This window comes from Galleria mellonella, unplaced genomic scaffold, assembly GCF_026898425.1.
Source record: "Galleria mellonella isolate WM207_F2 unplaced genomic scaffold, CSIRO_AGI_GalMel_v1 utg2411, whole genome shotgun sequence".
In the NCBI taxonomy this organism is placed as follows: domain Eukaryota; kingdom Metazoa; phylum Arthropoda; class Insecta; order Lepidoptera; family Pyralidae; genus Galleria; species Galleria mellonella.
The window spans coordinates 434,017-459,548 of NW_026442049.1; the positions used below are offsets into that span (position 1 = coordinate 434,017).

Below are 25,532 nucleotides of genomic sequence, written 5' to 3' on the forward strand. Positions count from 1 at the left end.
GTTCTTAGATTATATAGATAAAGCATCGAGTCTCAAAAACGGGTCAACTTTTTGTCAGCTAATTGTCAAATTAGCTGACTTGTTGATTTATTAGTGTTCTATATACTTACGCACACGATTTATCTTGACGTATCTATATTTAATTAACCAATAAATAAAATTAGTTTTACGCATTAAAAATATGCAAAAATTATAAGACAAAATAAATATAGAAGTTATAAAGGAATCACTCATAACTATTTATCACGCAAAATTGTATGAAAAAGTTGACCCGCTTTTCTCGAAGCATTTGTATGGAAACACTCTATCTATATAATATAAGACCTACTGTTATAATAAATCTGTAACAATGTATTGGAATAGTTAATTTTAAATTTTCGCGTAATTTATACATATTTAAAATTAATGGCCGTAAATTAAACCGACGCGATTGTAGGTAAATAGTATCTACATACCAGAGTTACCTGTCATCACATCACGTTAGATTCCAATCGAGAATTTAAAATAATTATCATCGTCGTCATCAGCCGTTAGCTGTCTACTGCTGAACTTAAACCTCCCCCATAAAGGAAGGTATTCCCAGTAGTTGCCACTTGGCAGGCAGTTTGGCAACCGCAGTTAAGGTTTGGTGATTTTTTTAAAAGGGAAGCTGCTGTCTATCCCACAGCAATAATCTATTAGTTGCCTTTGACAATACCCATGGGAAATTAAGTGCATTGCAACTTCATAAATACGTCAACGGCTGATCATTGACCTACCAGGTAATTTTTTTCCGTGACTTTTTTTTATACTACTTAAAATGGCAAACAAGCTGACGGCTCACCTGATGGAAAGTGGTAACCGTCGCCTATAGACATAAGCAGTACCATGGACATAACACAGTATACTGTTTCGCCCATGATACCCCCCATGGTTTGCCATTCCTGAGGACTCAGGTGTTATTCCTCTGTACCCAGTAAATTCACGCCATATCCCACCCTTCAAACAGAAACACAGCCATACAAACACAACTGCTTCTCAGTTGAAACACGAATGGGACAGAGATACCCAAGCAATCGACGTTTGAAAACTTCGTCTGTGTGACCACAATATGTCGATGATTGAGAACAAAAATGGCCTATGTCATTCTTCTTTCCAAATAATACAAATCGAATTTCAAGACGATTGGTTGAGCCGTTAAGAGGACAAGAGATAACAAACAAACTCACATTTACATTTATAATATTAGTAACCAGTTACAACATAACAGAACAAAATAAATTGCAATATTTATGACACTTTCATTCAAATTGAGAATTTGTACAAAAGAAAGATACAAACATATCAATAGCTAAAACGGATTTGTAAGACATTTGGCGTTTTTATGAATGGGGGGAAGGAGAGTTATTGTATAAAAATAAAAATAAAGACCGAAAAAAAAACTGGAATTATTTCACGGAAAAACGTGACCAATTAATGTCTGATATGATACGGTACAATACGTCAAATTTTAATCTTGTTCGGCTTCCCATAGGTAATTTACCGCAATAAAAACTAACTCTCAGGTTGGTTGGTCGCAAAATATCATTAAAATCGGTTCGCGGTTTCGGAGATTAGCGTAAACAAATATCGTGACAAAATATTGTTATAAAGTTTAATAAAATTAGCTTCTTGCCCGCTACTTCCCACGTGTGGATTTCGAAAATAGAGAACCAATTAGATAGGGCAATAACCAATAAAGTAAGCGTATTGAAGTAAAACAAAAGGGAAGTAAAGAGGTTTCTTCAAGGTCGGTAACGCACGCGTAATACCTTTGGTATTGCAGGTGTTCATAGGCTACAGTAACCGCTTACTATCAGATGGGCCGTATGCTTGTTTGCCCTCTCTCTCTCTCTCTTTTTTTTTTTTTTTTTTTTTTACAACACAGGGGGCAAAAAAAAAGTGACACCGCCGCCCATGATCACCCACAACACCAACATTGCAGGTGTGCTGCCGGCCTTTTAAAAAGGAATATACTCTTTTCTTGAAGGTACCTCAGTGGTATAAAAAAAGGTACACATCTAAGAGAACAACATACAGTTTGGAGCAGTAGTTTTTGTATGATGCTAGAACAGATATATAGACAGACAGACAAAATCTCTTAAAATTATTGTTTTGACTACTATTGCTCTTATTAACACTTCAAATATTATTTTTTCTTAAATAACTCCTTTGTACCGATATCGTCTAGTTAGTCTACGACCGCCTTACTGTAGTTATACAACTGTATTGTTATATTTATTAATTGTCTTGCTTATTCCCTATATTGTATAATGCAAATGCGTGTAAAGTATACTCATTCCTTGGATTATTTAGAAAGAGTGTCTCTATACAAATGCTTCGAGAAAAACGGATCAACTTTTTTTTTTACAACAGATTCAACAACATTCAATTTTTATTTATTTATTTATTCATTAGTACAAATATGTGTACATGGCGGACTTAATGCTAAAAGCATTCTCTCCCAGTCAACCATAGGGAAGTGTCAGAATACTCGAATGCGGTACTAGTAATTATTGATATACATACATACTAAAATTACATATATAAACGAATAAATATATATGAATAACAAATATACTTACACATATATGATATATACTATATTATACACGAAATTGAGAATAATATAAAGCACTTACTGCTACAATTTTGTGTGATAAATAGTTATAAGTGTTTCCTTTATAACTTTTATATTAATTTATTTTGTCTTATAAATTTAGCGTCTTTTTTATGCGTTAAAAACTCATTTAATTTATTTAATAATAAAATATAGACACGTCAAGATACATTGTATGCATAAGTTTACACAACATTAACAAGTCTAGCTGACTTAACAATTAGCTGACAAAAAGTTGACCGGTTTTTAAGGCTCGATGCTATTTCTATAGAAAGAATATTATATATAATGTAAGACTTATTCATTAACTCTTATCTCCCATGTACATACGTCATCTAATTAAAATTTTATATAAAAATTATTATATTAGATTTAAATTGGCCGTATGGTCCCGGCATAGTATAGGCCACCTCTTCCTTTGCCGTGTGTGTCAAAAGAGGCAACGAAGGAAGGGTAAGGGATGGACAGCAGCGTCCCTCGTACATCTTTAAAGCCTAACTGCTATTTCCAACCCACCTGCCAAGCGTGGCAACTACTGGCAAACCCCCAAGTGGGAAGCTGTGGACAGTTAAAGGCTGACATGATGATGATGATGATTAGAAGAATTACCTGTTTTTTTTAACTTGCGAACAGTGTACTTTTATTCAGGAAATAACTATAATATTTCTTCCGCTCCAATCTCGAATTCAGTTCAAGATTGAGTTCAAGTTCTCGCATGATAAAATCTGTGCCCACGCGGAAACGTGCCGTTAATAATTGGTTTTATTATCGATTTATTATAAAAAAAAAAAAAAACTCGTTCAGTGCTCAACATTTGACATTAAAGTCAAGGTTTTGTATTATTGGTTCTGAGTGCAACAGTAATGTTAATTGTAAAAGTTAAAAAAAGAGACTACCTTTTTTAAAGTTACCCTACCTTCAAAGGAAAAACGTCCGACTGTCTATCAAGACTATTTTTATACAACTTAGAATGGCAAACAAGCTGACGGCCCACCTGATGGGAAGTGGTAAAACACGAATGGAAAGGTACCCAAGCAATCGGCTTTTGTCGCCTATAGACATGAGCAGTACCATGGACATAACAGAGTATACTGTTTCGCCCATGATATCCCCCCATGCGTTGCCATTCCTGAGGACTCAGGTGTTATTCCTCACTCACTCACTCTCTACTCAGTACTCAGATCTATAGATACATTAACTTTTTACTTATAAAAGAGAAGGTTGATTTCCTGTGGGATTAAAATGAGTTAATTAACAAGTAATTTACCAACTTATCGAATAAGTAATTCTCAATATCCGCCAACAAATATCAATATCCTTCAATCGATTCTAAAAGAACAATCTATAATTAGCAATATTTGAAAGGCATTGTATAAAAATACTTAGAAAAACTTAATGTCAATAATAGTGGCGTTAACAACATATACAAAAGAATAACTGTACAGACAGACAGTGATTTTTAATATTTATCGACAATTTTACTTGATATTAAATTCAAAAAATAAATAAATTATAGGTAAAATATTAGGTAAATTGTCAAAGCAGCAAATATAAAGTTCTATACGAATACGTAATAAAAATTGTATCCCACAAAAAAACTGACTTCAATTGTGACAAAATTAATTATTTTGATCTAAAAACTAAACTGCTGAATCGATTTTGATAAAATTTCGATAGGACTAATAAATTACTGGACAAATATTGATCAAATTTCTATGGAACCAATATGTAAGTATATCCTTTCAGATAAATAATTTTCCAAATCAGTTTAGAACTGAAGTTATGAGGTAACAAACATAAAAGAAAATAGAACCAAATTGGGAAACTCCTTTTTGAAGTCGGTTGAAGATGCTATAATTTCAAATTTTCATCCAATATTGGTATGCATATTCGTACAATAAGGAATTTAAATTTGATTATAAAATATTTTTACTCTTTAACAAATACGTATTATTCCGCAAAAAAATGCAATTTTCCGTTACAGAACACATTAATTTTCTATCTGTTTTCCTTTAACCAAAGGTTATCTGTAAGTAATTTCCCTAGCGATAAGACCATACTTTTGTACCTTTATATGTATATTTTAACCTGTACTTCATGCTACTGTATTTTACTTGAATTGTTTATATACCTTTGTTTATGTTCTTGATGTAATAAAGAGCTAAATAAATAAAAAAGAAAATTGTGACAATTTAAGCTGTCAGTTTACTGTTTCAATATCCAAAGAAAACCTTCATACAATTTTATATCTATTTATCTTTACGCTAATTCCTTGCGGGGTAGACAGAGGGTCAAAAGTCTATTACTTGGTTACCTCTGTCCCATTCGTGTTTCTACCGTGAAGCAGTTGTGTTTGCATGGCTGTGTTTCGGTTTAAAGGGTGGGATATGGCGTGAATTTACAGGGTACAGAGGAATAACACCTGAGTCCTCAGGAATGGCAACGCATGGGGGGTATCATGGGCGAAACAGTATACTCTGTTACGTCCATGGTACTGCTCATGTCTATAGGCGACGGTTACCACTTTCCATCAGGTGGGCCGTCAGCTTGTTTGCCATTCTAAGTTGTATAAAAAAAACGACAACCTAAAATCTCTATTCTCGCATACATCTCTTGTTTCCTGCATTTCTATAACTCGTCACATGCATGAACGCCGGTTACAGAGACCCTTGATTCCTTCTTCAGATATTTCAAGTTCTCATCACATCAGCCGTTAACTGCCCACTGCTGAATATAGGCCTCTCCTATAAAAAGGGTTTTGCCAGTAGTTGCCAGGATTGGAAGACGAGTTGGCAACTGCAGTTAGGCTTTGATGATGTTTTAAGAGCAACGCTGCTGTCCATCCCTCGATTACTAAGTTCCCTTAGTCGCCTTTTGACACTCCCAGGAAAGGAAAGAGTCAGGTCAGTCAGGTAGGATTAGATAACACGGTTTATCTGATCATAATAGGTTTTTTTTTTATGGGTGAAAATGGTGTGGTAACCCCGCCTGCGCTAACGGGGTACGCTGGCGGAGCACCAGTGAAGGGTGATAGATGAGAATGAAAACAGGCCAGTTAGCCCATCGTGATGAAATCATCAGGAATTAACCATGATAGTTTCCAGGGGGAACCGCGAGGAGGTCGACCTGGTTGGGTATATTGCTAGCAATAAGATTCTCAGTCTCCATCACTAACAATCCCTTTCCCCCCGATCATAATAGGTTAGCTCAGGTATCTTCCGGTACCTACATCCGTACAGTTCTAAATTCAAACTACGAGTAATATATCTATGAATCATCTCGTCCTTTGTCGGTGTGTTTATGGGGCAACAATTAAAATCACTTTTGTTCACTTACGTACGATTTACCTTTAAATTTTCCAATATATATGTAATATATTTTCATTATAGTTTGCACGGACAACACCGCAGTAAAAGTCATGTAAACGTAATATTCGAAAGGCAATAATCGAGTCGATAATCGATCCTGACTCGCAACCGGTTGGCAACCTTGAACTCGACTCGACTTGCCCTAAAATGGGTGCACTGATCGCATTATGCCAAAAAACGGCGAAGCGAATTGATGTATTTATGTAAATGTATTTTAATAAGGAAACAAATAACTCAAGTGGAATACTTATTGTTTTTTAAGGCAAATAACGTTAGATGAATCATTTGTATTCGCAGCAACTGTCTAGTCTCCATTTTGTCTAGACCCTTCTGTGTTCCGCGGCTTTCTCTATGAAAATTTTGATTTAAATTGTTACTTTATACTACCTTTTGGTCAATTTCCTACGAAATACGTGGATTTTGAAAGTAGAAAAACCAATAAAATATCATTCTTAATGCTTAATATGCCATCTATCAAGATAAAAGATACACCAGTTTTTAAATTAGCTCTTCAAGAATATACCTGAGATAATTACATTTAATTTAAAGCAGTAGTTTTAGTGTGATATCGGAACAAATATATAAACAAACAGACTGTGAGATAAAATTCCTAAAAAATATTATTTTGGCATCTACTCGAGTCTTTTTAAACTTTCCATGTACAGACATTGTCTGGTCACAACTTGATGGCATTAATCTAAAAAACAGCATATAGGTATACCTTTCCAAAAGGCCGGTAGTACAGCTGTTATTTTTCCAGCGTTGCGGGTGCTCTTGGGCGGTGGTAGTCACTTACCATCAGGTGAACTGCGTGTTCGTTTACCTCTTGTGTTATATAAAATATTTTGTAATTACTATCATGAAAAAGCGTCATTTTATTTTAAACCGACTTAAAAAAAGAGGTTTTCAATACGGTTCTATTTTTTTAAGTTTGTTACCATGTAACTCGGTCATTTATAAATCGATTTAAAAAATATTTTTTTCTATACTTTCAGATGGATCCTATAGAAATACTATCAAAATTCTTTCTCTAGTTTAGTTTTTAAATGAAAATAACTGGTTTTGCTACAATTGAAGTCTTTTTTTAAATTTTTTTTTTATTTAACTTAGAATGGCAAACAAGCTGACGGCCCACCTGATGGAAAGTGGGTAACCGTCGCCTATAGACATGAGCAGTACCATGGACTTAACAGAGTATACTGTTTCACCCATGATACCCCCCATGCGTTGCCATTCAAACCAATAAATTCACGCCATATCCCACCCTTCAAACCGAAACACAACCATTTATATTATCAGTGAGAGGATTATGTTTCCACACTTTCACACACCCTAATACAGGAGATATACCTAATACCTTAAGACAGGGGGGAAAGGGATTGTTAGTAATGGAGACTGAGAATACCATTGCTAGCAATATACCCAACCAGGTCGACCTCCTCGCGGTTCTCCCTGGAAACTATCATGGTTAATTCCTGGTGAATTCATCATGATGAGCTAACTGGCCTGTTTCCATTCTCATCTATCATTCTTCACTGGTGCTCCGCCAGCGTATCCCGTTAGCGCAGGCGGGGTTACCATACCATTTTCACCCATCAAAAAAAAATACCTTAAGACAGGAGATAGAATATTTAGACACTCATTAAAGCAATTATTAACAATTGGTAGACCGTTTGTTAGACTTTTTACACTCGACTCTATCTAGAAATATTTAATCTGTGTACGTGACAGATGACAGTCGCCCACAGTATGCCAGAGCCGTTGTAATTAAGACAAATAAAACTAATTATATCAGTAACTAGATCAAACAAGGCCTCAAGCCAGTAGCCGGCTGGCAATTTGACTTTGTTATTGACCACAATCTTATAAATAGCTGTTATTAGAATAGTAATGGTCTCGAAAGAACCTTCGAAGGTTTGATCCGTTAAAACAACGTTGAATAATTTAGGATAACTTGTAGATTGTGTCAGTTTGTTTATATGACATCTACTCTCAAAGATAGTTTGAAATTGTTCATATATATGTATATATGTACATGGGATGGACAGCAGTGTCGCTCTTAAAGCATCTCTAGGAGAACACAATGATGACAGTCTTCTAATCATTTTTTACATTATTGATTATATTTATATTATTATTGAAAGATATAATGGTGTCTATATACCAGTAATGATGACTTCAATTTATAAAATTGGAATTGTCATATATATATATATATATATATATATATATATATATATATATATATATATATATATATATATATATATATATATATAAATATTCAAACATGTTACCAGCATTATTGTAAATAGAAAGTATGATATAGCCCCCTTATTCATAAATAGTTAAACCTACTTTAACTATTGGACTCTTCCATCTCTTTCTTTTGTACTAAATTCCTAATTTGAAAAAAGAGAAAACATTATAATAGTCTAAATATGTTTGTAGAAGAATTTATTATTTATTAACAAGGTGGTATATCTCTATCACCAGAAGCAGAAAAGACGCAGTAAAATAATCTTTAAGATCTTAGTGATAATCTTAGTGAAACGAAAAGTGGTATATGTAAGTGGTATATACCACTTTTCAGTTCTATGCTATATTTATAATTATTAAATAGAAACAAATGCGTCATAATATCATATCAGCTGTTATGTCCACTGCTGAACATAGGGCTTCCCCATAGACTGCCATAAGCAACTGAGCTATCTGAATCCACTGATTCCCATAATAGAATTAAAAAATCATAGAAGCACATAATGAAAATAAATGATAAAATAAAAGCAAATTATGGTTATATAAACTTGACAATGTAATGGGCCCTTAACCCATTAAAATACGTAATTACAAATAAATTCCATACGATCCTTGACAAAAATTGACTGGTACAAGTTAGTTATTAACACACATCACTACAAACTCAAATATAATTACGTTTAATAAAAAAAAAATGTTGCGAAGAGAACGGCGTTTTTAAAATAATAACACACATACCGTTAACAATGACATTTGTTCGTAATCAACATTATTACGCGCTATGCAAGGTCACTGCGCGCGCGCAGACTCACTTGAACTTGGAGTAAAGCTTATGTAAACCTTTCTAATCTTATAGCTGATAAGTAGGTGAAACGTTACTGTCTGTTGTATTCATTTTAAATATTAGACATAGTTAATTTTACCTTTCGCGTTGTTGAAACATATTTACCAGAGGGAGACTTTGTACAAAAGTCGTTTGCTTGGGCTCCTCTATCCCATTCGTGTTTCTACCATAAAACAGTTGTGCTCGTATGGCTGTGTTTTGGTTTGAAGGGTGAGATATAGCAGTGAATTTACAGGGTACAGAAGAATAATACCTGAGTCCTCAGGTATGGCAACGCATGGGGGTATTATGGGCGAAACAGTATACTCTGTTATGGCCATTGTACTGCTCATGTCTATAGGCGACGGTTACTACTTTCCATCAAGTGCGCCGTCAGCTTGTTTGCCATTCTAAGTTGCATAAAAAAATAAACTATATATACATTGGCGGACACCATGATAGCTGAATGGTTGCTAAGCGAAGATTAAGTTAGGTTAGTGGACTCATCGGTATAAATTCATCAGGACATAATCACGAAGGAATACTATAGTAGTCGCTAGCATTACTAACAATCCTAACAATACTTATCTGCAAACAAGCAACCAAACGAAAAAAAGCAAATCAACAAAAATAAATATTTACTATTTTTAATGCTTCTCATTCCTAATAAAGACAATCGATTGCAAAAAAATAAAGATACACCAGCCAATTGTGTGCAGACAGGTAGGCGCCATGTAGATTGCTATATACCGCGGCGTCGCCTGTATAAAGCCGTCCCTATAAAAATAATACTGTTCACGAACAAAGTAGATTTATAATTTTTTAAATCAGATAAGTGTTTCTGGAAATATTTTGATATAAATAAAAAAATCCATTACATAAAATAAAATCAAAATAATGTAATAAAAGGCAAACAGTAAACATGAAATTCAATAAAAAAAAGATTTCTTAGAATTATCAATATTATATCTAATTAATAAATAAATATCTGTTTTCAGAATTAACTTAATACGCAAGTATCAAGAACTGGATTACTTAATGTAAGCATTGGCTTTAATCAATTGTTGTATCAGCCATGAACTGTCCACTGCTGAACATAGCCTTCCCCCATAAGAGGGGTTTTACCAATAGTTGCCACGCTTGGCAAGCGGGTTGGCAGCTGCAGTTTGGCTTTTAGTGATGTTTCAAGACGGACGCTGTTGCTCATGCCTCCACCATATGCTCCCTTAAACGCCTCTGACGACACCCACGGAAAAGGACGGGGTAGTCTATTCTATCTTATACCATACAGCCGTATAATCCTACCAAATTCAGATACAACCTGCTTGCATACTTTCTACATAAACTTTGTCGAATATATAACCTAATAATGTAAAATTTGTCATTGACAAATAATTGACATATTAAACACTAGCTTGCTAAGAATTGATAAAAATAGCAACTGATCATGTATCATCTTTCGTCCTCTTTTTACTAATTATATTTACATAAGAAGAAAGAAGGCAACCATATGATTTACAGTTTTTATTTTATCATTCCTTCTATGTAATTCCTTATTCTTTGGCCCTCTCCAAATAACCGAGGCAACGCAACATTCTGTTTTCGATCTTTGTCACTAACTTCATAATTTATAATCGTATTATAACTAATTCAATGACACGGATGCTTTAAAATTAACATGTGACACACAACATGTCTACCCAGATACGACCTTACACTTTGACTTCTGACTGTTTCGATATTATTATTGTATTACATTTTAACCATTATAATTTACATCTGGTTTAAGTGGGTAAGGAGGTCGCCTTGCCCACTTAAACCACTTACGTCATCTATTTATTTTAGGGTCTTTTTATTTTATTTCTGCAAATTTTTCATACTCTTTCACTCTTTGTTTTTTTGTCTTTAATGCTTTTTAATTGTTTATTTAATACATTTATAGATTGTTGATAAAAGTTTTTAGTAAAGTCATAAAACACGCAATCAATGTCATAGAATCATTATCATCATGTCAGCCTTTAACTGTCCACTGTTGAACATAAGCCTCCCCTTTGGGGGGTTTTGCCCGTCGTTACCATGCTTCGCAGGCGAATTGGCAACCACTGTTTTTTTTTATGCGTGAAAATGGCATGGTAACGGTAACTCCGCCTACGCTATCGGTATACACTAGCGGGGTACCAGTGAGCGGTGATAGGTGAGGATGAGAAGGCAAGTCAGTTAGCCCCATTGTGACAAATTCAATGATAAATTGGTCACGATAGTTTCCAGGGGAACCGCGTGGAGGTCGATCTAATACAAATACGATCTGATGCAATGGGGACTAAACTCCCCATTACTAACAATTCCTTCCCCCCCCCCTGACAACCACTGTTAGGCTTTAGAGATGTTTTAAGAGGGGCGCTGCTGCCCATTCCTCTCTTTTCCTTAGTTGTCTCTTACGATACCCACGGGAAAGGAAGGAGCAATCTATTCTATACAAGAACCACACGGCCATTGTTTATTAATAATATCTCTTTATTGACATAAACTATAAAGCAATGAAATTGTGAAGTCCCTGATTTCTGAGCTATGTAAAATTTGTTTAATATATCAGCGTCCTCTTCCTTTAGAGATATCTACTAAAATAAAATAAATATGCTCACGACTATAATTCTTAATGGGGTAGTCAGATGCATTTTCTTGTCATGGTTGCAGCCACTTTCTACCATCGTACAGCTCGCCATCGACAGGGAGTTCACCCTCATACCTTAGAGCCTAGATGGTGGCATACAGCGCGGTTCCAGAAATGTTTTTTCGCAAGAACACTCAGGTTATAGAATGAGCTCCCTGTCGAGCTTTTTCCAGGAGATCACAGCATGAGGTTCTTTAATAAATGGGTAAAGAAAGAAGGATAAAATAAAATAATATAAAGAGGTTTCTTCAGGGTCGGTAACGCACGCGTAACATCCCTGGTATTTTAGGCGTTCATAAGTTATGGTAATCGCTTACAAACAAATGGGCTGTATACTTATTTACCATCTCAATTATATAAAAAAAAATTATAAATATAATATAAAATATTTATTTATTTATTTATTTATTTATTTAACACTTTATTGCACCAACATAACATGTTTTGTTAAAACAATTTTCAATACGTATAGTGAAGTACAAAAGGCGGTCTTATTGCTAAGCAATCTCTTCCAGACAACCTTTGGGTAGAAAGGATTAAAGCATAAGTAGGTAGGTGGCGCGTTAAAAAAGATTTGTAAAAAATAATATCTGTGACAGCGTAGTCATATACATACATAAATAAACACATACAACCAAACATATACATATATCTACATACACATACACTTATAAATATATATACATACATATACATATATACGCATAAATACATACAAATATACCATATTAATACACATATATATAACACACATAAAACTGGAAATACGTAGGACTAAGTGATTATAAGGATAGGTAGTGGGCTTTAACTAAGTTTTTAAAAATGGGCAACGATTGAGCGCACCGTATAGAGGTAGGGAGTGAGTTCCACAAACGAACTGCTTGCACGGAAAAGGATTTGGAGTAGAAAGAGGAAGAATGGGTAGGAATTATGAGTTGGAGGTTGTCAGTACTACGTAAAGAATAAGAATTAGAATATTTATAATATTAAAAATTTTACCATTATAGAACTAGTGGTAATCTGTAATAAATTACATCATATTTAAATGTTTAAAAAATGGCCTTAAATAGAGCTAGTTTTCAAATTTGTTTCAAAACATATATTTCAAATATTTTTGTATATTTAATATAATTAATAGACCAGTTTCATGCATACATCATAAACCCGGAATCTTCCAACATTTTTATGCGATTCAACATATAAACTTGAAAACAAAAATGTCAAAAAAGTGCCACGTTTTTTATTTTATTTTTTTATACAACTTAGAATGACAAACAAGCTGACGGCCCACCTGATGAAAAGTGGTAACTATCACCTATAGACATGAGTAGTACCATGGACATAACAGATTATACTGTTTCACCCATGATACCCCTCATGCGTTGCCAATCCTGAGGACTCATGTGTAATTTCTCTGTATCCTGTAAATTCACTGCTATATCCCACCCTTCAAACCGAAACACAGTCATGCAAACACAACTGCTTTACGGTAGAAATACGAATGGGACAAAAGTGCTCAAGAAAACGACTTTTGTACAAAGTCTCCCTCTGGTAACATTTAAATCTACCTCATGTATAAAACTTGGGTTCTTTTAAAAAATAAATGTATAAAACATTTTTATTTATTAGTAATCAATTGCAAATAGTCTAGAAACAGTACGAACACGTGTATCATATATATTAAAATAGAATTTAATAAAAAAAAATGAAGCAACAAAATAACAATGCGCCATACAAAATTAATTCTCAGTTCGCACGTTCTACTTCGGTACAGTGGGTAACAAAAGTAGTTCTATTAAAGAATGTATAAATTTAATGAATACGTACACATGAGCCTTATTGTAATGCAATAAAGTGCATTGCAACGTTATATGATTTGTAACTGACCGTGCGTTGCAAATCTGGTTTCCTTTGTAAAAAAAGATTATTCTAGTTATGTCATTATTATAATGAAGAATACAAATGAAACAGGTTGTGTGTGTTTATTTATGTCATCAGTGCTGTTGGCCAGTGGTATACCAGTCTAGGGTATATATTTTAATGCGTGATAATGGTATGGTAACCCCGCCTGCGCTATCGGTATACGCTGCCGGGGCACCAATGAAAGATGATAGGTGAGAATGAAAACGCAGGTCAGTTAGTCCATCGTGATGAATACACTTGGAATTCAACATGATGGTTTCCAGTGGGGACCATGTGGAGATCGACCTGATAGGGTATATTGGTAGCAATGGGACTGGTAGTTCGCATTACTAACAAACCCTTCCCCCCCCCCCCCCTATAAATGACGGTTACCACTGTTCATGAATATACAGCGTCTGTAAGATATACTTACTGATTGGTCGCAGTATATTTGCAGTGTATATTGCAGTATATTGCAGTGTATTAGAAATGTCCTCTAAAAATGGGTTGCAATGTGGGGCCTGCCTAAAGGATATAATAGACAAAAATTACATAAAATGTTGCATAGATTCTTGTAAAGTGCCGTTTCACCGTGACTTATGTATAGGACCATCCCCTCCAGAAGACGTGCGTAAATGGGTGTGTCAAAAATGTCGTTGCAGTTTGAAAAAAGGAGGCGATAACACTGAGACACCGGTTAAGGCCTCCTCTGCGAGCGTGAATGTTACCATACGTAATAAAAATAAAGCTAGCACGTCCATTGAAAAATCACCAGAACTGGAGAATAGTAGTTTGGGATCTTTAATTGCTGAAATTCGATTCTTGAGGCAAGATGTATCACAACTCACAGACAAAGTAACTGAAATATTTTCGGCACTCACCCAATGTTGTGAAAGGCTATCCGAAGTAGAAAATCATATGACACGAACTGATCAACGTTTAAAATTATTAGAGGAGCGTGAGGCTGAAGTGGCATCATTGCAATGTCAGGTACACACGCTCCAAGATCAGCTTAGTAATCAAGCACAGGCCGCATTGCGCAATGAGATAGAACTAGTAGGTATCCCCGAAACTTCTAGTGAAAACTTGTCGCAAATAGCAACAGTCCTTGCTACGAAAATTGGAGTTGTTTTGAATGAAACGGATGTTGATTGGGTGACCAGAGTTGGATTAAAGCGCGCTCCAGGTACAGGGAAATCATTGCCAAGACCAATTGTTATTAGGTGTGTTAGAAGGGGGAAGCGCGACGAAATTCTTAGAGCAGGAAAATCGCGAAAGAACTTGACGACACAGGACTTGCCTATTAAAGCAGATGTGCAACGTCGGCAATAAGCAAGCAGGTATGTAGGTAATAAAATATCGGTTGAGTAGTTTAGTTTTTAACCATTTTTTGCATGTTTTTTTTATTGGTGAAATAAATCAAGGTGATATAATTCATATTTAAAATTTAAGGAAAAATGGTAAAAGAAATAAATATGACAGCTATGTTTTTTTTCAGCAATGGACATTAAAAAGGTATCCAGACACGATCAACTTAAAGTTAACTTGTTCTTTTACATAATTTTTAGGCATTCAATGTTATGATGGAAATTTCCACCATTATGTAAAGAAGGGTTTTTTTTAATGGGTGAAAATGGAATGGTAACCCCGCCTGCACTAACGGGTTACGCTGGTTGAGCACCAATGAAGGGTGATAGATGAGAATGAAAACAGGCCAGTTAGCCCATCATGATGAATTCATCAGGAATTAACCATGATAGATTCCAGGGGGAGCCGCGAGGAGGTCGACCTGGTTGGGTATATTGCTAGCAATGGGATTCTCAGTCTCCATTACTAACAATCCCTTTCCCCCCTGCTAAGAAGGGTTAAATGAAAATCCCTAGTTCTGATGCAATTGAAGTCGGTTTTTTTTATTAAACTGAGTCTTAAATTATTATTTACTGATTTTGTTAATTTATTTATTTATAATGCAAACTCAAAATATATCGGTCATAAATTTGAAAGGTATCAATGTTAAGACAAATATTCTAATTTTGAAGGTAAACCAGAGCAATATTATACCGGAATAATCTAGAAATGAAGATGTTAAATACGAGTATAAGACTTAAGAGTGACTTTATTTATCATGATACTAGTAAACCGACTCGACTTCGCACGGGTTCTTTACAGAAAAATATAAAATAGATTATGTTACTCCGTGTACATGTAGCTTTCGGTAAGATTTATTGACTAGTTTTTGAGTTAAATCGTAACAAACAAAAATTTAATCATTATTCCTCGTTATACATAATATTAATTTACATTGATATATTGCCTTGGCCGTGTGGTTCCGGCATAGAATAGGCTACCCCTTCCTTTCCCGTGGGTGAGGTAAGAGACAACTAAGAGAGGACGAGGGATGGGCAACAGCGTCCCTCTTAAAACATCACCAAAGACTAACTGCGGTCGCCAACTCGCTTGCCAAGCGTGGTAACTATTGACAAAACTCCCCTTGTTAGGAAGGCCTGTGTTCAGCACTGAACAGTTGATAGCAGTTACGATAAAATAAATAATAATGGTATTATATGAATTTATGTCATACATAATGTGATATATTTTAGATTGATGAATGTGGAGGAAGCGAAAGAGGTTTGTTTGAATCGAAGCATTTGGCGTTCCATTGTTCCTACCCTAATGGGAGACAGGCGTGACAGATATGTATGTATGTATGTATATTTAGGATCAGGCTCTTAGTGTGATTGTATGGCACTTATTATTATTAATAGGTAGGTGTCAGTCCACCTGTAAAGGACCCGACGTGAAGATAGAGGTAGATCGAAATATTGGCACAAATTAATTGGCATATAACCATTATAAATATTAGAGTTAGAAATTTTGAAATTGACAATCGGTTTAAAAAAAATGTAGATTCCCATTTTATTACAATTGTATGTTTTTTTATTGTACGTAATCCGATATGGAAAGAACTTTTTTGAGTTCTGTACTATTTTTTCCAAAATTAAAAAGCGCTTTTTGAATATTATCAAAAAAAAATACTACTAAATTAGACTGAGACCAATTTGTAAGTAGATCTTTTTATCCAGATAAAAAAAAGGAATTTTTCAATGCAGTTTAGAACTAACGGAGTTATGAGGTAACAAATATAAAAAAAATTAACCGAATTGAACTTTTGAAGTCCATCTTCTTTTTGAAGTCGACCAAAAACAAAATATTGTTATAAAAATTTAAATTGCCGCAAATTAGCAGCGAAGTGCGAAACTCGATCTTTCATTCACATTTTTAGAACAACACTTCAGACCTTGGTCTTCTCGTTGTTACAAAGAGCAATCATTGTAAAAGATATTAGAACCTATGAAATGTTATAAAACTACACGGCACACTTGCAAGGTCACTTGCATCATTATTTACTACTTACTCTTCTAGTTTGAGATGGAATAACCTAGAATTGAAACGCGGACTTCTAATTATTCAAGATATAAAACGCACTCATATGTATATATAATTATTTTATATATATGTAGTATATATGAGTATATAAAGGATGTATTAATACGATAAAGCTTTTAACATACATATATATGTGGCATATGGCAGTGAATTTACTGGGTACGGAGGAATAACACCTGAGTCCTCAGGAATGGCAACGCATAAGGGGGTATCATGGGTGAAACAGTATACTCTGTTATGTCCATGGTGCTGCTCATGTCTTTAGGCGACGGTTACCAGATTCCATCAGGTGGGCCGTCAGCTTGTTTTCCATTCTAAGTTGTATAAAAAATAAAAAAAATTATACATATGTATATTTTGTATTTATTTATTTTACACTTTATTAAGACCCTTTTTCTTATTCAAGTCGGTTGAAATTTTCAAAATCTGTTTATAAATGACAGAGTTATGAGATGACAAATTTTAAAAATAACAAATAAAAATACAAGCTACTTGAGAACCTACTTCTCTTTAAAGTTGGTTAAAATCAACAAACTCGCTTTCACATTTATGATATTAGTAAGGATTTATTCATTTTTATTCAATATTTTACATACATATTCCTAATAAATAACCATTTTTTTTTAATTCTTTCACTTATAAAAATCTATATTATCATGAATAAACCTATATCGTTACAAAGAGGATTTATTGTAAAAAATATTATTTACCCTTCATTTCTTACCCAAGAATCGGAATAACTAAACGACACTCCTGTAGCAAGGACAGTTGCATCATTATTCACAACTCTTCCAGTGAAATAACCTAGAAATTGAGACTAAACTCGTCTTGAACTTACTATGGCCCATTAATATTTTAAGTGCATCACTCACTGTAAAGAAGCTATAATATTTTATCTTAAGATATCTGAATATCTATATATATGAATATAAAATATTATATTGTATTGAAATCGTTCCAATCTCTAAGTATCGCATATACTTTTTAACTTATGTATCGTAAGGTGATATTTTATTATTATATTTAGTATCTTACGATATATTTATCTAACAATATACAAACGTAATGTAGAAAGACCTCAAATGCATTGCAGGGAGTCAGTGCATGCAGGTGGCTCAGGACCGTTCTTTATGGCAGTTAGTTAGTTTATAGGAGACAGTTAATAACTGAGATGATAATATATTTACCTAATTTTTCGGTAACTTCAGTATATTAAACACTGTATCGTAAGTGACGTTCAATTTAAATATACAGTGATCGATATTTTATATTACAAAGACATTAAAATTGTAACTTATGTCTGTACAAATGAATATAAGGGTTTTTTAGAATTTAAAACAATGACTTTTAGAAACGTCTGTCTAGTTGTTTACATGTTTGTTCTAATATCAAACAAAAACTGCGGCAACAAATTACATTCTACTTCATAATTGTATTCTTGAGAGTCTAACTTAAAATCTGGTGTGTATTTTAGTGATCTACTTTGAAATTATATTAAATTATTAATATATTTTATTATAGTTTAGAAATTTTGCTTTAAATTATTTTTAATTACAAAATAATCAACAAAAAATTACAAGTTTCGATTCCAGCGCCATCTAATATTTCGTGTTCAATTTCGTTTATTGACCAACCAATTTATGATAAAATATTATCGCATACCTACCGTGGGTGTCGCACCTTAGTTGCAGTTTGTGATGCAATTGGTATATATTTAATGGCTACTTGTTTGATGTTTGATTAGTACATCACGTGTTACGATAGATGATTTTTGTAAGTGATACTATTATTTGAAGGTTTATAGATTCCGTTGATCACTATTGCTTGAACACAGGTACACTCAAGCAATAATAGTATAATAACTCGATTTCATGCTCACAATTACGCATGAGTAATGGCAGTATCGATTAAATATCAATATATTAGATTCCCTTTCTTACCCGTGGATGTCGTAAGAAGCGACTAAGTCAACTTGATGTTCGAGGGATGAGCACCAACGCCCCTCTTAAAACATCGACAAAACTTACAGTTGTTAATTCGCCTCTAAAACGTGGCAACTACTGGCAAAACCCCCCTTATGAGGGAGGCCTATGTTCAGCAATTAATGGCTGATATGATGATGATGATGATGATATTAGATACATCTGGACTTTTACGATGGGAAAATAGATAATCAACCTTCCAATATCGCTTATGAAAATCGGATATCTATATTCAATTCGATTTTATTTCTATATTATATATTGGATAATCCTCATAATAAGAAGCTGAATAAATGTTTTATTTTAATTATTCCTCTCCATCTAAAAGACCAGGATGAGGTTACTAGGAGGGAAAAGGGATTTTTAATAATGTAGTCCCATTGCTAGCAATATACCCTATCAGGTCGACCTCCACGTGGTCCCCCCTGGAAACAATCGTGCTGAATTCCCGGTGTATTCATCACGCCATCGTGATGGATACACCGGGAATTTAAAAGGGCAGGTCAGTCATCTCACCTATCATCCCTCACTGGTGCCTCGCCAGTGTATAGCGTTAGCGCGGGCAAGGTTACCATTTCATTGTCATCCATTAAAAAAAAAAGAATGAGATCACTTTTAGTGATGAGTCCGCCTATTGCTTTCTAATCATTCATGATCATTTCTTGTAATTGTTTGTATCTGTAATCATTTGGAGGAACACTAGTAACACTACAATTTATTATAAGTAGCAAAAAAAGTAACTTAATAATTTTATAATCGTATTAATCTTATATCTTCTATCTTTTTTATATATTTTATCTTCTCTTTGTCTTTTTTCTTTTACTTTAAACTTTTTTACTAGTGTTATTTTAGAACTAATAAAATGTACCGATAAATGACGAAACATTTGAATTTTTAATACGAAAACATTATTTATTGTACTTGCAAACAGTTTTCATCGCAACAAACAAATTTGCGGTTGCTCCCATCGTCACAAAATATGGGACAGCGAGAGTAAACTCTGTCGACTGCGAATATAGTTACCAAAATTGGTAAAGAATTCGCCACGTAATTTGCTAACATACAAACAAACAGTTGACTTGAGAACCAAGTTTGAACACTTATTAATTCAGTACCAATTAATTAGTTCATACAAATTTGACATAAATTTTTTCAAAATATTTTCACAAGGTTGTGCCGAAACGATGACGGAATCTTTAAGGCTACAAGGTCATAAATTCAAGGTCAGGGTGGCAATTTTGTCACATAAAATAGGCAATCGTACGTTGTACACATTTTATTGAATCTCATTTTGCAATGTGACGAAAAATATTAAATTTTTATATTACTTACATTATATTAATGAGATGTTTACGACACTGCGACATTCATTATCATTATATATATATGTATGTCTAATGAATATTGCAACCTCATACGTAATGCGTAGGAATAATAACCTATTAGAATGTTTTATACATGAATGGCCACCTGATGGAAAGTGATAACCATCACCTATGGACATGAGCAGTACCATGGACATAACAGAGTATACTATTTCGCCCATGATACCCCCCATGCGTTGTCAGTCCTGAGGAGTCTGATGTTATTCCTCTGTACCCTGTAAATTCACGCCATATCCTACCCTTCAAACCGAAACACAGCCATGCAAACACAATTGCTTCACTGTAGAAACACGAGTCTAAAGGTAATTAAAATATATTTACATGCGAATTTGATTCCACCGAGAACTGAACCCGCAACATAAATCATATAAAGTATTAAATTACAGAGATCGTAAATAAATGTTATGTTAATTCTGAGTATAAAATAATGTAAATATTAGATTTATAAATTCTACCTTTTTTTTGTACAACTTAGAATGGCAAACAAGTTGACGGTCCACCTGATGGAAAGTGATAACCGTCGCTTATAGAAATGAGCAGTAGCATGGAGATAACAGAGTATACTGTTTCGCCCATGATACTCCCCATGCGTTGCCATTCCTGAGGACTCAGGTGTTATTCCTCTGTACCCAGTAAAATACCTAAATTTTAGTGACAGTTATTTAAAAAGAAAAGAAATTCTGAATTTAAAATTGAACTTATCAACCGACTTCAAAAGAAGAAAGTCATGATTTCGGATATATTATTTTTTATATTTGTTACCTCGTAATTCCGTTAATTCTAAACCGATTTGGAGAACTCTTTTTTTTTATCTTAATAGATATTCTTACGTAGAATTTTTATCAAAACCAGTTCATTATTAGTTTTGCCACAAGTGAGACCTGTTTTTTTTTTTTTGCGAAACACAATTTTAAGTTATTTTTAATGACTTCAATAGGAAGGAGAATTTCAATTCGCCAAAATTTTTATTGTGTGATATATTCGCCAATTATAAGATAATTTGCATGATTACTTTTGCAATTATTACTAACTACGTAACCACTTACCATCAGGTGGGCCGTATGCTTGTTTGCCACCTCAGTGGTATAAAAAAAACTAACTACTAACTTAATATTATATCGGAATATTAATTTTGTCTCGTTTGACGTCACAAGTTTCTTTTTATATATGTAATATGTAATATATAATATATATATATATATATATATATATATATATATATATATATATATATATATATATATATATATATATATATATATATATATATATATACCTGTAAAAGTGTATTTTGACTAAAATCAATGGAATAATAACTGCTATCGTAAATTTATTTAGCAATACTTTTCCATACACGTGTATCATATCAACGAGAAATATTATCAGCTCGTTTGCCATCAAAATTAAGTTTATGTAGATTAAAAATATTAATATTTCCACATGAGAACTTTTCGAAACCAATGCAATTCCAATGATGTTTCTTAACTCGATCTCTGGAAACTAGATCATGTTTTATTATGCTTACCAACTTGCAATTTACGAGCAGAGATGTAAAATGATCCTCGGCTAGCTGACGTTGACGGCTATTGAAGTTTCGTCATGGAATTATGTAATTTCTTGATTATAGTTTAACCTATCTGTAACTTCAAACCAGATCCTTTACGGAATAGGCAGAGATAAACCAATACTAAGAGATAATGAGGTCACCTATCATACGAGTGTAACATTTTAACATCAAATTTGTGTTTCGTTCAGCCCGGAAATTTCAAAAAACATTTCGTGGTAGGACCTCAGGTCAGTTAGCTCATTGTAACCATGATGGTGTGCATAGGGGACCGCGCGGAGGTCGACCTGATAAGGTATATGGTAATTATGGAGCCAATAGTGCGTATTCTAAAAAAGGAAGTCCTAAAAAGAGTGAACGAGAAGAGAACTTTGGTTGAAATAGAAGAGAATAGAAGAGGCAAAATGTTGGGTCACCTTATACGACATGACGATTTTTTTAAGAGTATAGTAGAAGGAAAGATAGAGGGCAAAAAAGGAAGAGGAAGACCGAAGAAAACTACGTGAGACAGATAAAGAAAACACTAGGTGTCATGTCGTATAGTGAGATAAAGGATATGGCCTGGGATAGAGCTGGCTGGAGGAAGATGCATGAATTAGTTGCACCGACAAGAGGAAACTCTTAAGTAAAAAGAAGTGCGTTTTAGTAACAATTCTTTCCTCTTCTAGTTAGAAGGGGGAAGATATGGTGGTAAAATCACAAGTTAAAGAACAATGATTGGCCACCGTTTGGTTTTTGGTGACGTCGTATGAGGGACGCTGCTGCCCATCCCTCGCCTTCCCTTAGTCGCCTCTTACGACACCCACAGGAAAGGAAAGCGACTAGTATATTCATATACTAATCGCGTGGACCAGCATAAGAGAGAAATTATATTAAATACACCGCCTACTTAATTTTCTGCTTGCCTCATAGTTGACTGGTCGTGTACTGCGCGGTTTTAGAGATGTTTCCTCCCATGAACACTCAAGTTATGGAATGAGCTACCGAGGTTTTGCCAAGTGCCTACAGCATGGTGTTCTTCAAAAGGGGGGTAAAGAGGTTTCTTCAGGGACGGCAACGCACGCGTAATACCTCTGGTATTGTATGTGTTCATAGGCTACGGTAATCACTTACCATCAAGTGGGCCATACGGCCCACTTGATGGTGTATGGCTTGTTTCGTTTAATATAAAAAAGGCAAACAAACATACGGCTTGTTTGCCACTTCAGTGTTATCAAAAAAAAGAAAGCCATTAGGTGTTTAGTCTGACATATGTATACTTACTTATATGCATTAAAGTTTAAATAAATTCTAAAAAGTATAAAAAATCGAAAAATAAAAACGATACGAAATTCTTAGAAATATATTTAAAAGCATAAAACAAACAGCGCATAATGGTGATGACTCATTGTGATGCTTATCTTTACCGATTATTTTGATTTACATCCCATTATAAACTTATAATATGTTTTCGTCTAAAAATCATTGAAAATGACCGCCATTTTAATTAATACACGTATATTAATTTGTAACCAATACGAGCATATGTATATTTATATAATATTAGAATAAATATTTCCGTATTCAAATTAAAAATAGATTTAATCTGGGAAATATTTAATCCAATTACTTGCAACACCAAAAAAATGGTGCCCATTGTTTTAATTAAAAAAAAATTGAGTCAGTCAAATGTCAGTTTAGCAATATCATAAATGTTAACAAGTTTTTCATACTCGATGTTTCATCCATATAATCTAAGATTTTTGTTTGTAGGCAAAGAACTTTTTAAATAATCAAACAGAAACATTGAAAAATCTTTAATTATTTTTGTAAAATGACAGATAAATGCGACGTTGCTATACTTCGTTGTGAATGCTCTAAAGTACGTTTTTTTTTATCAAGTTCATTTTATTTACACGTTGTTGTTCTCATATTTAGTAAATTTGTCATTCTTAATGGGAAACAATATTTAAAATCTATATATATATATATATATATATATATATATATATATATATATATATATATATATATATATATATATATATATATATATATATATATATATATATATATATATATATATATATAAAATATTCAAGTAAATTTAATTATAAGCACATCTGAATTATCTTTTTTTATGTACAATACCCGATTCGGAGTGCAATTTCAGCTGAGAAGAACGCACAAGAAACACAACTGTTGCTTTTTTACAAATAGAAGTTTAAAATAAAAAAGCAAATTGATAAAATGACTATCACAAACATATTGATAAAAAAAAAGAAAATAACAAACTAAAATATACTAGAATAAACAAACTAAAACTAGAAGCATCCGTTCAGGAGTATGATGGATGAGCCAGCCATCGTTGTGTTCAACCATATTATAAGGAGCCCAACGATCCAACCTACCACACTTTACTGGGTACAGAGAAATGACACCCGAGTCCTCAGGAATAGCAACGTATGGGAGGTATCATGGGCGAAACAGTATACTCTGTTATGTCTATAGGTGACGGTTACCACTTTTCATCAGGTGGGCCGTCAGCTTGTTTGCCATTCTAAATTGTATAAAAAAAATAAACCACACCATCACGAATGATTCTATTAAGACTTCGCTCGAACAACTTTTAACTTCAATGATATTTGAACAGTTTTACGAGAATCAGGCTACACGTGGGCCGTTTGTTTGCCATTGCCACAGAATAAAAAAATTACAAACAACTAAACATATTTGTTTTGGTGTTTCCGAAAAGTACACAAATTGGCGGCCGACTACTGCTCTCGTAAGAAACGGCAGGACCACTTAATATGCAATTTATGCTAACGCAAACATCATATTTTTTTTTAATGGATAATAATGAAATGGTAACCCCACCCGAGCTATCGGTATACACCGGCGGGGCACCAGTGAAGGATGATAGGTGAGGATGAAGCAGGTCAGTTAGCCCATCGTGACGAATTCAACAAAAATTGTTCACGATGGTTTTCATGGGAAACCACGTGAAGGTCGACCTAATAAGACAACCGTAAAGCAGTTGTTTTTGCATGGCTGTGTTTCGGTTCGAAGGGTGGGATATGGCGTGAATTTACTGGGTGCAGAGAAATGACACCCGAGTCCTAAGGAATAGCAACGTATGGGAGGTATCATGGGCGAAACAGTATACTCTATTATGTCCATGGTACTGCTCATGTCTATAGGCGACGGTTACCACTTTCCATCAGGTGGACCGTCAGCTTGTATGCCATTCTAAGTTGTATTAAAAAACACAATTTGCTAGCAATGGGGCTCTCAAACTCCATTGCTAACAATCCCTTTCCCATCATCATGCATTAGTAGATTACGATCACCTTGCAAAATATGTATACCGAACCTTTCAATACGTTTGATAAGATTTTAGCAAACGGCCTGAGAACTTTATAACAAAGAAATTTACAATGCCATTGTTACAGATGCTGTAACTATATTAATTGGAGCATGAGATAAATGTTGATGTGTGAACGTACACAATCTA

At 34.0% G+C, this 25,532-nt stretch overlaps 1 protein-coding gene across 1 annotated transcript in view; it reads left to right on the top strand.

Moving 5' to 3' along the window:
- LOC113522924 (angiotensin-converting enzyme-like) overlaps positions 1-25,532 on the top strand; it is a 240,775-nt gene that overhangs the window by 166,234 nt on the left and 49,009 nt on the right. The gene's annotated exons all lie outside the window — the stretch shown is intronic.